Here is a 17,589-nt window from a genome sequence, read left to right on the forward strand (position 1 = left end):
TTGCGGCTTCTTACTTCTCTTCTGTGGATTTACGATCAGGTTACTGGCAAATCCCTATGCACCCGGATGACAGAGAGAAGACCGCTTTTGTAACGCCCGATGGACTATTTGAATTCAACGTGATGCCTTTCGGGCTTTGTAACGCCCCCGCAACGTTTGAAAGGTTCATGGACACTATACTTCGCGGTTTGAAGTGGGAAGTTTGTATGTGCTACCTAGACGACGTTGTGATCTTCGGCCGAACATTTCGTGAGCATAACGAGCGCCTGGACTTGGTACTAAACTGCTTGAGGAAGGCCGGCCTTGTGCTTAATTCTAAAAAGTGCCATTTTGGTGAACGACAGACACTTGTGCTGGGACACCTGATCGACAAAGAAGGTATACGACCAGATCCACAAAAGACAACAGCTGTGGAGGCATTCGAGGCACCTCGCTCTGTGAAGCAGCTACGAAGTTTTTTAGGGTTATGCTCCTACTTTCGCCGTTTCATTCCCAAATTTGCTGACATAGCTCATCCGCTCACATGCCTTCTCCAAAAAGGTGTTCCTTTCGAGTGGAGCTCGGAATGCGACTCATCGTTTCGGCAGCTAAAGCTACTGTTGACGTCCCAGCCTATTCTTCGCCACTTCAATCCGTCATCACCGACAGAAGTTCATACCGATGCTAGTGGTGTTGGCATTGGCGCCGTACTAGTTCAGCGTGTCGGCGACAGCGAGCATGTGATATCGTACGCTAGCCGCTCATTGAGTCGCCCCGAGCGCAACTACACTGTCACCGAACAAGAGTGTCTGGCGGTCGTCTTCGCTGTGCAACGGTTTCGATCGTATCTCTACGGGCGCCCCTTTACTGTCGTCACGGATCATCACTCTCTATGCTGGCTTGTGAATCTTCGGGATCCCTCTGGTCGACTAGCACGCTGGGCGCTCCGTCTGCAGGAGTATGATTTCGTTGTTTCCTACAAGAGCGGCCGGCGACACGCTGATGCTGATTGTCTCTCTCGCCTGCCACTCCCAACGACTGAATGTGACGCGGACAACTTTGATGAATACATCGCTTTTGTGTCCACGGGATTCCCGGATATGGATACCTTCATATCAGAGCAGAGGAAAGACGACAGCTTACAGCCGCTATTCGCGGCCGCGCGGGAGTCCGCTGCAGACAATCGTTTTCGCTTACGTGACGGCGCCCTATATAAGACGAACTTCTCGGCTACCGGTGCGCGCTACCTTTTGGTTGTCCCCAAGAGCCTTCGCAGTCACGTATTATCTGCCATGCACGACGAACCAACTTCCGGACATCTTGGATGCACAAGAACACTCTACCGTGCTCAGGAACGCTTTTATTGGCCCCGGATGCGCAATGATACCGAACGGTACGTCGCCAGCTGCACCCAATGTCAGCGTTACAAGCGACCAACTGACGCGCCGTCTGGTCGCCTTCAGCCTGTTTCGCCTCCTAGCACCCCCTTTGAGCAAGTTGGTATAGATCACAGAAGTTAAAAAACAGCGCTAAAAAGACGGGACAAGAAAAGAAAGGACAACAGGACAGGGCGCTGTCCTGTTGTCCTTTCTTTTCTTGTCCCGTCTTTTTAGCGCTGTTTTTTAACTTCTGTGAACATGAACCAACCAGCCCAAATGCGTACGCTTCTGCAGTTTGGTATAGATCTTCTGGGCCCTTTTCCGCGATCCACAGACGGCAATCGTTGGGTCATCGTTTGCGTAGACCACTTAACCCGTTATTGTGAGACGGCAGCAGTGCCGTCGGCCACAGCAAAAGACGTTTCCATCTTCTTGCTGTTTCAAGTTATCCTCAGACACGGACCTCCTCGCATCGTAATCAGCGACCGTGGGCGGCAATTTACCGCGGATGTTGTCGAAGAGACCCTTCGTCTGTGCTCATCAAGCTTCCGCCATTCCACTCCATACCATCCACAGACTAATGGTCTAGTGGAACGCACGAACCGAACGCTTGCCAACATGCTGTCCATGTACATCGACTCCGCGCACAAAAACTGGGACACAATTTTGCCTTTCATCACCTATGCTTTCAACACCGCAAGACATGAGACCACTGGTTACTCACCTTTCTTTCTCCTTTATGCTCGTCCACCACGCTATAATCTTGACACTATGCTTCCCTACTCTGCTCATCACAGTGAGCCGATCAACGAGATTCTCTGTAGAGCAGAAGAAGCGCGACGCCTCGCTCGGCTACGCACCGTCACCTCGCAAGACCGGTCAAAGATCCGCTATGACGACCGTCACCGACATGTTCACTTCAATCCTGGAGATCAGGTGTGGCTCTGGACGCCTTTACGGAAACGTGGCCTGTACCAGAAATTTCTCGCTCACTATGTCGGGCCCTACGTTATCCTCGAACGCCTCAGTGAGGTCAACTACCGCATAGCACGGCGCACAAGCACTGGACGGCGCTCGGCTAAAACAGAAGTGGCGCACGTCGCTCGCATGAAGCTATGCAATGCACGAACCACTGAGTGACTCGCCCGGCGGGCTTCGTCTGCCAACGGGGAAATGTCACGAGCGGTTGCAATGCACGGCGCATACAGCGCGAATGAACATTCAGACAAAAGGTGAAGAAGGAAGACGACGTTGGGTGTGCTGTCTCGAGACCCCTTGTGGAAGTAAACGCGAACCATCCAGGCTCGCCTGTTTTTCAACCTTTTCGTGTACTTCTTGCGTGTAACAATATATTGTCACGTGATCACAGAACGACCACAACGTCTGTTCACAGGAGCAGCACTGGACGTCGAGCCGAACCGAACGTTAGAGCACGAGCACACACCAACCGTCCTCTTCTTTCACACCATGGCACATACTCGCATTGGCATGGCTAAACCTCGTTCCACGCCTGTGGCATCACCCCCCCTTCGAAAAAAAGTACCACCCCGATGACCAATGCCGATTAAAAGTTAAAGTAGTCGCGTACACGCACAAAGACGCGTGAAGAAGCAGTGTCAGGTGGCTCGGGGGTAGAGTGGCTTCATCCGTGACACATGAACAATGTCGGGCTGCTGGGAACATCGAGATCGCTCAGCTGTGTCTTCAAGCAGAATTTCGTAGTTGACATCTGTGAGGCGCCGTAGTACTCTATAGGGACCGAAGTAGCGGTGAAGTAACTTTTCCGAGTGGCCCCTTTTGCGAACGGGGATCCACCGCCAGACCAGATCACCGGGTTGGTAAATGACATGGCGATGACGTGAGTTGTACCTCTGCGAGTCGATTCGTTGTTGTTTTCGGATCCGCTTGAGTGCAAGCTGGCGGGCCGCGTCGGCGAGCCGGAGAAAGTCGTTCGCATCAGTAGTAATATCGGTCGTGTCAGGCAACAGCATGGCATCAAGCATCGTAATTGCTTCTCGGCCGTGAAGCAACCGGAATGGAGTGAAACCCGTAGTCTCTTGAACCGCAGTGTTGTAAGCGAACGTTACGTATGGCAAAATTGCATCCCAGTTCTTGTGATTACGGTCGACGTACATAGATAGCATGTCAGCGAGCGTCTTGTTTAATCTCTCCGTCAGACCGTTGGTTTGTGGATGGTATGCGGTTGTTTTGCGATGAGCTGTTCCACTAAGTCTCGTGACGTCTTGCATCAATTGGGCTGTAAAGGCTGTTCCACGGTCAGTGATAAGAACTGTTGGCGCTCCATGGCGGAGGACGATGTTGTTGATAAAAAAATACGCAACCTCATTGGCGGTGCCTCGTTGTAGGGCTTTCGTTTCGCAGTACCTCGTTAAATAGTCAGTAGCGACTACGATCCAGCGGTTGCCATCATGTGACTTCGGGAAGGGCCCAAGCAAGTCCATGCCAATTTGTTCAAACGGTTGTGACGGGGGTGTAATAGGATGTAATAAACCAGCAGGGCGCACAGGTGGGGCTTTACGGCGCTGGCAATGATTGCATGTTTTAACGTAATGCTTGACATCCTGGGTGAGCTTTGGCCAGTAGTAGCGAGTCCGAATCCGGGCAAGGGTACGTGCGAATCCTAGGTGGCCGGAGGAAGGCTCGTCGTGGCAGGCAGATAAAATGTCAGCACGTAGCCCTGGTGGAACGACGAGGAGGTACTCAGTCGCATAAGGTTCGAAGTTCTTTTTGTAGACGATGTCGTTGCGGAGACAAAATGACCCTGAACGTGCAAATGCCGATGGTGGATTCGAGCTGCGACCTTGAAGGTATTTGATAAGTTGTTGGATCTCTGAATCATTCCACTGTTGTTGGGCCAAGTCAGATTCACTGACTGCACAAAGAAAATGGCCATCGGTATCATCGTTCCTCGATGTCGTCGCGAGGGGTGCGCGCGAAAGGCAATCAGCATCAGTGTGCTTGCGGCCCGACTTGTAGACGACTGTAACCTCAAATTCTTGAAGGCGTAAGCTCCATCTCGCGAGGCGCCCTGAAGGGTCCTTGAGATTGGCCAGCCAACAGAGGGCATGATGGTCCGTAACTACTCTGAATGGACGGCCATACAGATACGGTCGGAACTTTGTTATCGCCCAAATAACAGCAAGACATTCCTTCTCCGTGGTCGAGTAGTTAGTTTCCGCAGATGACAAAATGCGGCTAGCATAAGCGATGGGACGTTCAGCGCCGTCTTGCCACTGGACGAGTACTGCACCAAGACCGATGTTGCTTGCGTCAGTGTGAAGTTCGGTGGTGGCATCTTCATCAAAGTGCCCTAGTAAGGGTTCACTCTGAAGGCACTGCTGAAGCTGGGAAAAAGCGGCTCTCTGCTCTGGACCCCACACGAAAGGAGTATTCTCCTTCGTTAAACGGGTAAGGGGTTCAGCGATGTTGGCAAAGCTCTGGACAAAGCGCCTGTAGTAGGCGCAGAGACCCAAAAACCGGCGCAAATCCCGTTTGTTCGAAGGTGGAGGAAATGCAGCAACAGCCATGGTCTTTTCTGGGTCTGGTCTAATGCCATCGTGACTGATAAGGTGGCCGAGGAACTTTAGTTCTTCGTAGCCGAAATGACACTTCTCCGGTTTTAGAGATAGGCCTGCAGATCGAATAGCGATGAAGACGGACTGAAGTCGTTGTAAATGTTGCTCAAATGTTTTGGAAAAAACAACGACGTCGTCTAAATACACGAGGCAGGATTCCCACTTCAGACCGGACAGGACGGTGTCCATCATCCTTTGGAACGTTGCCGGTGCAGAGCACAATCCAAATGGTAACACTTTGAATTCGTAGAGGCCATCGGGAGTTATGAATGCTGTTTTTTCCCTGTCACGTTCATCGACCTCGATCTGCCAGTAGCCGCTGCGTAAATCCATTGAGGAAAAATATCGGGCATGTCAAAGTCGATCCAGTGAGTCATCTATGCGTGGGAGAGGGTAGACGTCTCTCTTCGTCACTTTGTTGAGCTTCCGGTAATCGACGCAAAATCGAAGAGTGCCGTCTTTCTTTTTAACAAGTACGACGGGTGACGCCCATGGACTGTTCGAGGGTTGGATAACGTCGTCGTCGAGCATCTGTTTCACTTGAAAACGTATTGCCTCTTGTTCTTTTTGCGACACGCGGTAGGCGTGCTGTCGTACAGGCCGTTCGGTAGGGTCCGTTATAATGCGGTGCTTCACGGTTGGGGTCTGCTTGATTTTGGAGGTGGACGCAAAGCAATCACTATACGTACGTAAAATCATGCGTATCTGCTGTTGCTGCGCACAGGATAGCTGGCAATTCACGTCAACCGTACTGGCTATATCAGTGTTACCTTCGGCAGCAGTGGCAATCGGAGCGATAGTGGAACATTCTGCGTCATCGATGGCTTCAAAGTTCGCGATTGATGTTCGCTTTGCTAAGTGTTGGTACTGGCCGCCGAAATTCGTGATCAGAAGCTGAGTCCTCCGATGTTTCAGTTTGACGACAGCACGCGCGACACAAATCTGCCGAGCCAAGAGCACCGAGAGGTTAGTTTCCGCGATGCCACTACTCTTGTTGTCACAGTCGCTCTCCACCGTTACGAACATACTGGCTCGCGGCGGCAGTGCGATGGTGTCGTCAGCAATTCGAAGTGTTGTGGTCGGCGCAACTGCATCCTTTCGTAGGGCTGTATGGTCGTTAGATAACGTTATGAGCAGGTCGCGAAGGTTAATAATGGCTCCATGCTCGCGGAGAAAATCCATTCCGAGAATCAGGTTTTGGGAGCATTCGCGCAATACAACGAAGGAAACAATGTACGTCGACTCACGAATTCGGAGGCGGGCAGTGCACATTCCTAGCGGTGTCAATAGGTGACCTCCCGCAGTCCGGAGGTTGGTTCCATGTCCCCAAGGTGTCGTTACCTTTCTTAGCTGTGCAGCGAGGTCAGCGCTTATAACAGAATAATCGGCACCCGTATCTACAAGAGCGGTCAGCGGGTGGTTGTCGACAAGAACAGAGATACGAGCAGAGACCTGTTTGTCGTCGATGGCACACGTCGGTGAAAGAATGTCGTCGGATGTCGGCAGGCAAATCGGGGGAGGGTCTTGTAACGGTCGATCAACAGCGGCCTCACCCCCAGAGGTCGCTGTTCTTAGTTTCCCCGGCGCGGGCTTGTGGATCTAGGTGATCTTCCTGCAAGGACGTCCGCAAAGGTTGATTGTTGGCCAGGTGACGTGGAACGCCGTGGAGATGGTGAGCGGGATTGGCGACGCGGAAGGGTTGAGGATCGTTGGCTTGCCAAGTACTCGGCGATAGCACGGGGCCGCTCACCATCTCTGGGTCGACGAGTATCCGGACGAAAGCCGGGAAGACCCATGTGCCTGTAGGCGCACTCACGGTAGATGTGACCTGGTTCACCACAGTGATAACATAGAGGCCGGTTGTCGGGAGCACGCCATACACTGGATTTCCGTGTAAGGGGTGGGTTGCCGTACTGCGGTGGTCCCGAGTAGAACGACGGTGCCGTCTGCAGGGTGGACGGACGGGACGGATAGCCAACAGCTGGTGCAGGAGTACGCAGTGCTTCCGCGTACGTTAATAGCGGAGCTTCGGCTGGACGCGGGGCCGTCATGGGTTGGACTTCGGCTGCACGCAGAGTCGTCATGGGGTGCACCAGCTGCCGGACCTCTTCGCGAACGACATCCGTTAAAGCAGCAACATGGGGCGGAGAAGACACCACGTGCAGCTTTTGAAGCTCCTCGCGCACAATACTGCGCACGAGCTCCGTCAGGTCTTTTACAGTCGTGACGTCAGGTGTTTGTAGGACCGACGACACTGACGAAAGACTGCCAGGACGTTCATACTGGTACGAACGCTGCCTTAGCATTCTCTCCATTGTCGTGGCTTCGCGAAGGAAATCCTCTACAGTGTCGGGAGGGTTCCGCACTAGTCCCGCGAACAGCTGCTCCTTCACTCCCCGCATTAGGAGGCGCACCTTCTTTTCTTCCGTCATTGAAGAGTCGGCTCGCCTGAACAGCCGCGTCATGTCCTCAACGAACATGGCAACACTCTCGTTCAGACGCTGGTTTCGGGAATTGAGGAGCCGTTCCGCTTGTTCCTTTCGGTCAGAGCTTCGGAAAGTATTTCGCAACTGGTTGCAAAACTCTGGCCAGGTTGTCATAGTGGCTTCATGGTTTTCGAACCAAGTGCGCGCAGAGTCCTCGAGATAAAAGTAGACGTACCGAAGCTTTCGCTGCTCGTTCCACTCGTTGACGCTGCCGCAACGGTTGTAGTCGTCGAGCCAGTCGTCGACGTCCTCATAAGGGTCACCGTGGAACGGCTTCGGAGTACGCGGGACGTTGAAGAACCATGGAGGAGGCAGCGTTGATGTTTCTTGGGTTTGCGTTCCCGCACTAGCCATAGTACTGTCGAGTTGAGGAAATGGTCCGAATTCAGGAGGTAGGCCTAGTTGTCGCCTGCTACGCCGTAGGTCAGCTGGTTCTTCCAAGTCGCGGCTAGTGTCGGGACCTTGCTGCTGATTGCAGTGCATACAACACTACCCAGCACCTCCACCAGAAAATGTCACGTGATCACAGAACGACCACAACGTCTGTTCACAGGAGCAGCACTGGACGTCGAGCCGAACCGAACGTTAGAGCACGAGCACACACCAACCGTCCTCTTCTTTCACACCATGGCACATACTCGCATTGGCATGGCTAAACCTCGTTCCACGCCTGTGGCAATATATATATATATATATATATATATATATATATATATATATATATATATATATATATATATATATATATATATATATACTTGAACGACGACTGTGACGACGGCAAGAACCAGCCGAGACTGCCCATATGCATGGTTGATATCGCAATAAAACGGCTGTGCGTGCTGCACAACCGTTCACTGGCCACCCCGTATATTAGGGAAAGGACTGCGCGTTCGGAATGTAGTAAAGCGCAACTTTACTTGCCTTTCTCTAGACGTTGAAGACAATTCTTCTCCTTCATTCGATAAATGAGAATAATAAAGACGAAATAACAATTAAGAATTTCCAAACTATACCTAATTACTCAACATTCACGCGCTACGCCCCCCCCCCTCTCTGCGACGCATTTACTCGAGTTAATGCCGTGGGAAGATGCAGCGGCAATTTATGGGTTTAGTTTATTTTTAGTTTATTTTTTATCATACAACATTTTTCATTGCGTACTAAATTTAAAACCTCGAAGTCCTGGTCAATACCCTGAGTAGGTACGTGTCATGTTCGGTAACGCTCAACAAACAAACAAAATGGGCCTTTAATGGCGATAACAATGGCGATAATGAAAGCGTTTAACCTGTCGAAAAGGGCGTTGATGATGTCGATAAGGAACGATGATGAAAATGTCGAGTCAACGCCGTTAGCAAGCGGCCACGGGGACATTTATGACGATGGTGAAGGTGATTGTTGCATGACTGTTCTTGTGTGACTGTTCAGTGACTGTGATGGCCATGTAACAATATTAATAGCGAACGAGTTGAACTTATGATGAACACGGTGACTACAGTAAGTAGTGATGATGATAATAATTTATGCGTTGAAAAAGACTTGCTGGCAGTTAACCATTGTTCACGCATTTATTATTATCCCGCATCGGGTTTCAACTCTCGTCGTGACAGAGAAGTTCAGGAATCATATATCTCATCCACGTGCACATTAAACACCATTGCTCGCGAGTTTTACAAAAATTCCAGTACTTTAATGTTCTTGCGCCCTGCCGTGCGTACTGATCCCCTTGATTTAATTTTGTACGCATGATTTTTAATTGCACTTTAGTTCCTGCTTTTACACGCGTTGATTTTTTATACCCCCACCCCCTCTCTTGTTATTATTATTCGTTTCAATTGCCTCATGCACAGTCATTTGCTCTTTGCTTCTCTTCTTATTGCGTGTGCGTGTTTGCGATCAGCCTTACGATGACAGCATTTTTTCCCACGTGCATTAATTTTACCAATCTGTAATCCATGTAACCCTTTGGCATATTAGTAACCGTTGCAGTGTTTTGTTTCATTTCGATGAAGGCTGGGCCCACGGCCGAAACGTCAAATAAAAAAGTCTTTTCACTTGTGAGTCAAACACCCTTTTTCGTCTCTCTCTATCTCGTATATATTATAAGCTATGCGTGGGCAAGCCCTTTTAAGAAGACACGCGCAGCGCGACGCCACAATGTGTAGATATTGCGGTGGTTTATCTCGCATACGTACGGGGCTGTACCGGCTTCCGCAGCACACCCCAACGCAAGTGTCACCCAACGTCTGTAATGTTCAGAAAGATCAAACAGTATACCTACTCGCGACAGTTACGTCTTTCGTTGGTCAGTTGCGGGGGAGAATAAGCCGAGCGAGGAAGCAGAAAGACGTACATACATACACCATGATCAACAACACATTTAATTTAATTGTCACTCGTGTTTCCTGGCATACCAGGGGCGTACGCAGCATTTGTTTTCGGGGGGAGTGAGGGGTGGCACTTTTTTGATTTCAATTGGGGGCCGGGCAGGGAAATGGTCATTTTCTGCCTTGTACGCCCTGGTGAAAAAGGGAGGTTTAAGGGTCAAACTTACTCCCCCACCCCAATCTAAGCACTAGTGAGGTCAGCCCCCCCCCCCCCCCCGACTTCTCATGATTTAAGCAACTGCCTAGGGGCCCAAATACTGCAAGCTTTGAATTACAGTGTACTAAAGGTACCTTGAATATATTTGTTCAGTGATTCATCTTTTGCCGTTGGCGACCTCTTGTGGTCACGAACGCGCAGCAATGTTAAGTTTTCGGTGAGCCAAACAGATGGCGCTACATGCGCAGGCATGCCGCGCTACGAGCACGCGTCGCTTGCGTGTGAGCGCACGGCCACAGCCGCAATGTTTGAGCTCTTGTGCTGCTTTCGAGAAAGTTTCCTGTAAACGCTGATGGGATTCCCAGAGCGTTGAGAGATTGCAATTCTCACTCGGTTGGGCTACGGTGAGAGTATTTTCACAATATTAATTACTTATTGTGCTGACGGTGATGTACATGCATGAACTGTAAACGAAAATGTTCCGTATCATTGAGGTGTGGAAATACGTGAGATACAGCACACAGATATGAAAGTGAAATTAGTTCAAAGAATTTGTCCTTGAAAAGTGCATTATCGAAGCTGTTAATATTTTTCTCAGCTATAAATATTGTTCAATTTACGTTCGACAGATGTAATTCCTTTACACAATATGATGAACCCCAGCTGAGCTGTCAGCAGATATAGACAGATTATCGATAATTTTTGTATTGTTTTTCAGCCAAATGATTACTCCCTACTCAGGCAAATAAGCAGAATCCCTGTCTCAACACCATGCGTCGCATAATGATGCGCGCATCTTCGTTTCCTCACTCAACAGAGGAAAACAAAATATCCAAATACTCGGTACTGGATCGCCAATACTTATGCGCCATGGTTGTGTACGTTCATTTACGAGGGGCATCATTAACTTTTGCAAAGCTGGCTTAAGATTCGTTTTAGATTGGGAATCAAGCGGGCCGCTTCTCCATCGTTTCTGCTTCTCCACTTGCTCCGCGTTGTCTTCCTCCTTCCTCCATGGCGCCACCTGTTTGAGCGCGGTGCGCATGCGCGCGCGCTCCGTCAACTTCCTGTGTGCACGCATCATGTCTCACCCGCATCCCTGATTCCCCCCCCCCCCCCTACCACCGCCGCCAAGGTAGGTGGTTGTTAGGATTCCCCTTGTTTTTTTTTGCCGCAGTGTGCCTTAAACGTTGCGATCGGATGTCGTCAATCGACCAACGAGCGTCGACGATCACCGCCGGCGACGACTAAGTCAGTCGGTAAGCCTTTTCGTTTCCTTTCGTCGCCTAGTTGCCGTTCCGAACTTTTTTGTTGTGTGTGTGTGAAAGGAATCCTCCCTCGTTCTCCGTGATGGCGGCGTTTGCGACAGAGATCTGCTCTCCTTTATTTGCGGTTCCGCGCCGTACTTGACTTTTTCACGCGATGGTAGAGCTATGGAAATGTAGAAGTGACCGTTCTGTGTGTGCAACCTGTTGTTTGTGCGGATCGGCCGCAGCCTGGCGATGCCCGAGAGCAGCTTCTCCCCCGCTGCGGAGCGAGCCCCAAGAGGCGTCACGCACGGCTCCCGAGCTGCATCCTCTCGATGGTGCATTCGTCGCGTTTTTAATCGACTCGCGTAAGGACACAGCCTGTGCCTTGTGCGTCAGACCCGCTGAAAATGGCGAAGTGAACTAAAACCAAAGCCCGTCCGCTTACGCCCCGAATCGGCAAGATTCCCTTGAGGAAACAAAAGAGAGGAAACCCGTCCGCTGCGAATCAACAAGTGGCAGCCGATCGCGCACGGCGCTTGTCGTTGCAGCGCGTCGTCATGTGTCCGTTTACGGATGCACTGTCCGACATTGCTACCTGAAATGCCGGGCAAGTGAAAATGCTCCGTAGCCCCGTTTCGCTCGCGAAGAAAAAAAAAAAGAAAAAAGGTGTGGGTTGCAAACGGGGGTTGGGGGGGGGGGGGGGGTGACATCACTCGAACGCTTAGTTGCAGGGAGTCATTCGTCTATCTCTGGAAGCCAGCATTCGCGTTGATTGTTAGAGCCACTCCATTGTCTTTCGCTTTATCTCGCTGCGAGGGCTGCTCGCCTGAAGCGTGTGCGCAGCAACATCTTGCTCGCAGGCTGTTCTCGGTGTATCCCTTCCGAGTATCGTCTACTGCACGATGCATAACCTTACGGGCCTGACTGCACAGAGCTGCCATCGTTATCTTGTTCTCACGGACAGCGTCATGTTGTTGCACAGTAGGTAAGGTGGCTAGCGGAGACACCCTACAATAAGTTCGGCATAGTACAGAATGCTGGGAGAAAAAAAAAAGGGGGGGGGGGTGAAAAACGAAATGCCGACTAAGCCGAGATAGGCGCGTTTGTGTCATCCCCTTACGTGCCAAGGTGGAATAGTGCGTGATGAGTAACCCAAAGACACGACGCAAAGCAGATCGGTCGCAGTTCTACGAACGCGCGGATCAAGTGGCAGCCGTTCGTGCTCTTCGCATTTTGATTTTTCTCTTCAGTCCTTTCCCTGGTTGCCTTTTTGTGTTTTACTTTTCTGTCAGCAGGGCGACAACAAAGCTATGCTTTTCACGTTTTCGTCAAACAGTTTCAAACATCGTTCCGGCAAGGTGTCTGTTTTTTTTTGCCTAGTTTTGCTTCGATACTTGGTTAAATGGTAGTCAAGTGATCCCTGTTGCACGTTAACTTAGGCTTCTTTTTTTCGCTCTTGTGGGAAAAAATAAACCGAATGAAATTGCTTCAAAAGAGTTACAGCTTAAAGCTAAAGTAGTTTAATGTTTATTAAGGAATAAAAAAAATAACTGCTGTCCTTCGCGACCATCTTTGCTTGGAACTACCAGTGGTAACCTTCGCAGCAACGTTTCGACTTAATGATGTGCGCCGCCTCAGCTTATTTATTTATTTATTTTTCTCCGTTTCGCGCGCGTCCTGTATGTGTGTGCTTGTGGGCCCGTGTGTGTGCATGACGAAAGTCGATGACCGAAAGGAAAGAGAAAGTTGCTTCGCGTGCTTTTCTTTTTTTTTTTCCTCCCTTCCACTTCGCCCGCGCTCATAGACTGGGTCAGCAGGCAGGCACCGCTTGCCGGCTTTTCGAGAGCCTCCCTGTGACTGTGTCTCCACCACGCGGCCTCACGTGGAGACTCGGTCGCACGCTGGCTCGATTTCTTTAGAACGCTCATTTCGAATGCAGCGAGAGCGTTCGCTCATGGAATAATGCTTCTTGCCATGGACATACATGTTAGCGTACTGACGAATCTACTACTACTACTACTAAGAAGTGAACTTTAATAATCGGCTCGGGTCGGCAGGTTGGAAGTAGATGGTGGCACACGGATCGTGACGTTGTATCAACGGGAGGGGCGCAATGGAGTAATTGTTCGCGGTGTCGTAGCCCTCCGACCGGGGGCTCGCGCCGTTGCTTGCGCGTTTGTGGCCGAAAATGGTGGCGGTAGAAAACATTATTGATGAGAGCACATCGTTGTGGATGGCTTTCACGCTGAGAGCTGTGGCGTCCAGGCAGTGCCTCGCGACGTCCTCCGCCAGGTCTCCAGCCGAAGTTGGAGATTAGGCCTGATGTTAAACAAAGCAGCCACCGCCCTGGGCTCAGTCCCTCTAAACGTTCTTGCTGTGACCTGACCGCGGTCATCCCAGAAACAGGAAAGAAATCCTGCGCTAATGTCGTTCTTGTGAAGGTCTTGGTGTAGTTCTACATCTTGCGCTTCACGTAGCTCCACCACCGAGCAAGTGCGTAGCACGAGCAACGCCGCAGCGATTCTCTTGACGCATGCATCCATAGATAAGGCAACCACCTCGTCATTCACGCTCTTGCGGAGGCGTCCTCTCTTGGGCGGCGCGAGGGTCAGCCGGATGTTCCAGAAGGCGTTTTTCGCGATTTTAGGTAAATTGTGTGGCGACTTGTTCTTGGTTATTTCTTGTGCCTGTATTTCTTTAGACCTTGTTAGTTTCCTTTTGCACTGGCTTCGAGCACGTTTGTATTTGTTTTAGGCCTGTATTGACCACGGCGTGACTATGCGACATGAGATGGTAGATGGACAAGTCGAATCCCTGAATTGTGCGGCAATTAAAAGTCGGAACTCGTTGTACGGGGCGCCGACCTGTGACCGAGGACAGGTAGCATGAATGGAGCGGTGTCTGAACCCCGCGGATGGGCGTTTACAGCGCGCGTTCATCTGCGGAGCCGGCAGTGGACGCGAGACTTGCCGCCGAGAGGAAGACGTCCGCCAGCTGCGAGACGTCAGCGAGCGCCGTCCTCCTCCTTCTTTCTTTTTTTGTTTGTCTTTGGCCCAGTCCCGACAGCCATGGAATTTGCTCCCCCACAAGACGTTTTACCCCTGCGCATGTTATTAGGGTTTTACTTAAGTTGTTGATGAACTTACAAAGGGTGCTTGTGATGCATTCGTTGCCTCGCCTAGCTTCTTTTTTTTTTTTGCTTTTGTGTTTCACAGCGACACATCTGTGTCGGTGTGAACGCTTATTCACGGAAGAGTTTGTGTGCTTAGAGGGAGACGCCTTTAATACGGCTACAGCGCTGTAAAGATGTGTGCCCATATCGCGAAAGTTCGTACACACGCACACATAAGCGTGCGCAGGGCTCCCCTGCAGGGGTGGTGGGGGTGGCGAAGGTTCGTCGCACCGCCCCCTACCCTCCTTATCATGTGAATATATTAGGCTGACTTTGCGCCCCCCTCTCGCCTCCCTCCCTATACTGTCAATATATGAGGCTGGCTTTGCGCCGTCTCTCTCGCACCCTGCCCCCCCCCCCCGTGTGCGCATGCCTACACACACACGCGCACACACACATGCGCACACACACGTGTGTGTGTGTGTGTGTGCATGTGTGTGTGTGTGTTTTAGTTGCTAGACAACACGCCAACGGTACGCGTTCTTCTTTGCGCAGACCGTCCCTGCGCGCATCGTAACAGGAGAGTTCGTGCGAGTACAAAAACGAAAAAAAAAAGCTGCATTTGTCGAGCCCTGTAACTGCACTGGCCAGTGCCCAAGCAAAGAAATTACGGCTCTTTAACATCTTCTCAATGCTCCTGTAACTTCGCGATGCAATGACATTTGATATTGCGCACGGGCTTGCATGGTTTCATTTTCCACGTGGCGGCCTGGCTAGCGCTGTCCCAGTGCGGGCCAAAAATACACTCGTGAGCGCGCTTAAAAACTGCGGCCTCCTTCAAATGCTTCGGTCGCAAGAGGAAGTACTTTCTAGACGAGTGGTTTCTTTCGACTGGAATGGTATGCAAATTTAAGCGTGTAACGTGATAAAAGCATTCTGGAAATCGTGTAAGGCGACTCCCAAAAAAAGCCACGCACAACTTCGGCTCTTTCATCTGGGAGCCACGAGAGCGGAGCTCAACGGAAGCACACATGGAGGCAAACATAATAATATTATGTGGGGTTGATTGATGATTTATTTGTGGGGTTTAACGTCCCGAAACCACCATATGATTATGAGAGACGCCTTAGTGGAGAGCTCCGGAAATTTCGACCAGCTGGGGTTCTTCAACGTGCACCCAAATCTGAGCACACGGGCCTACAACATTTTCGCCTCCATCAAAAATGCAGCCGCCGCAGCCGGCATTGTATCCCGCGACCTGCGGCTGAGCAGCCGAGTACCTTAGCCACTAGATCACTGCTGCGGGGCAATATTATCTGGGGTCTTACGTCCCGAAACCAGGAGGCAAACGTTGCGACTTTTGTGGCGAAGGAACACGCTTGCATCTCGAGAACGGCGCGCGCAGAGCAATTTGGCGGTTTGCTTCGAAAGAGACGCGTAACAGGGCGCGTCCACACGGAAGTTTGTTTCGCGAGAAAAACTGGGCTGAAGCCGCGCGACCCACCCGTCTGTTGTGTGCAGCAAAACTGACAGGTACTGCTGTCGAATTAGTCAAGCATGGTCGGATATAGCATCAGTGCGCCAGTAGGGCACACAGCAGGATTAATTTACCGTCCATCAAAAGTGTTGTCTCACGACGGACATCAAATGAATTAGTACTGTTAAGAGTTAGAAATGGTGTAAAAAAAGAACAACAAGAAAACGAGCAAGCGAAGCTTCAGCTGATGCGCGCCCTGCATATATGCTAGGTGTATGGGTAGTTTCGAACTTGGGCTGTAGAGTTGTCATAATGGCCGCTTCTTTTTTTGACTATAGTAATGGACCTTGGTTGATCAGATGAATTTTTGTGTGCGAGACTTTGACCCTATTGCATGCATGGTTTGTGTTCTTGGAAGTTGAATAGCTACAGAAACCGTATCGAGCGTTGGACGTCCTGGCCCGATTTGGGAAAAGCCAGCATGCCAAGAAGGGGCATATTATTTTACAGCTGCTTCCGGCACCTTGCGGGCATAGCGGTCCCCGGCTTTGATTATGTGCCCGTTCGGTTGTAGCGGCCTTGAAAAAAAAAGAAGAAAAGGAAAAGGACAGCAGCGACTGTCGTTAGCGCGGGCAAACCGTTTCCCCGGGCGAGCCGCAATTAGGGTCAACTCGCATGCCCGGAAGCGCGGAGGTTTTCCACCGGCGAAAGCGCAGGCCAAACCGTTTCGCTCCCCTGCCTCGAAAGTGTCGGTCATCTCGACACGTTCGGCACGACAATAGCTCGTGCGTTTCGCCGACTGCCTTTCTTGGTTGTCCAGCTCTTCGGCGAATGCCTCGGATGCCTCATCAGACGCGACGATGAACCGTCGGCGTCTCGTGGCATCGGCGTTAACTCAAGTGACGCAAAAAAATTATCGTGTGCTGACGTCATCATAACGTCGTAGATCGCCAAAGTCATGACGTCACAGCGTGCCACCGGTCAAAGGTGGCCCGATCATGGTCAGTCTGCAACGCCCGACAATTGGTGCAGGACTACAGCTTCACTTTATGCGAGGTGCAGGAGGAGGAAGGGGAGCAATGAAAGGCGGCGAGGTTAGCCAGACGCCGCCCGGATTCCTATCCCGCACTAAGGGAAGGGGCGTGAGGGTGTTAAAGGAAAGCTGGCAGTGCCTCTGATCCTGGCGGCTATGCAAAACCACGTTAGATGCCCAGAGCTTTCGGAAGGTGGCGGAAGAGGTTTAACATATTGACTGATAAGAAGACCGCTTTCGCTTTGGGTCGTCTGAGGCGAACGCGTAAGAGACCACGTAAGAAGCTGTCACCGTCGCATGTGCAACAGCAGTCGAAAACAGCCCGGGCTTGAGAGTTCTCGCAAGGTATATTTAAACAGGTCGCGAAGGCTCGGGCGAAAAGCGCTTCAGAAGCTATTGCCAGCGACATCAGCATGGGGAGTTATGGGAGCTGCGATTGAAGCGCGACCATGTTTGAAGGGAACAAACACTAATAGTGAAGAAAACCAAGTTTGATTCAAAATGGACAAAATCTCGTTTGTAAAACCTATTGATTGCTTCTTCTGCAACTATATTATGTAGGTTACGTAGGACCTAGCAGGCGCCTTCAAGATCTATGACCCCACGGTATTTGATGCAGGAATCTCAAGGTGGCGTCTCCCCCCGTATTTTCTTTTCGCGCCTTTTCTCACTTAAACAAAGCGTCGTGTCGCGGTAATAATGGTGTTTTCGGGATTGTGAAATTCTACGT

General features: G+C 50.9%; 1 protein-coding gene across 1 annotated transcript in view; it reads left to right on the forward strand.

Annotated features, from left to right (window-relative positions):
* Window positions 1–11,088: 11,088 nt before the first annotated feature.
* Window positions 11,089–17,589, forward strand: part of peb (zinc finger protein pebbled) — a 65,140-nt gene continuing 58,639 nt past the window's right edge. The window contains exon 1 of the mRNA XM_075877632.1: window positions 11,089–11,246. The gene's annotated coding sequence lies outside the window, so the exon portion shown is untranslated. The remainder of the gene's footprint in view (window positions 11,247–17,589) is intronic.

Source organism: Rhipicephalus microplus, chromosome X (genome assembly GCF_043290135.1).
Source record: "Rhipicephalus microplus isolate Deutch F79 chromosome X, USDA_Rmic, whole genome shotgun sequence".
Taxonomy (NCBI): Eukaryota; Metazoa; Arthropoda; class Arachnida; order Ixodida; family Ixodidae; genus Rhipicephalus; species Rhipicephalus microplus.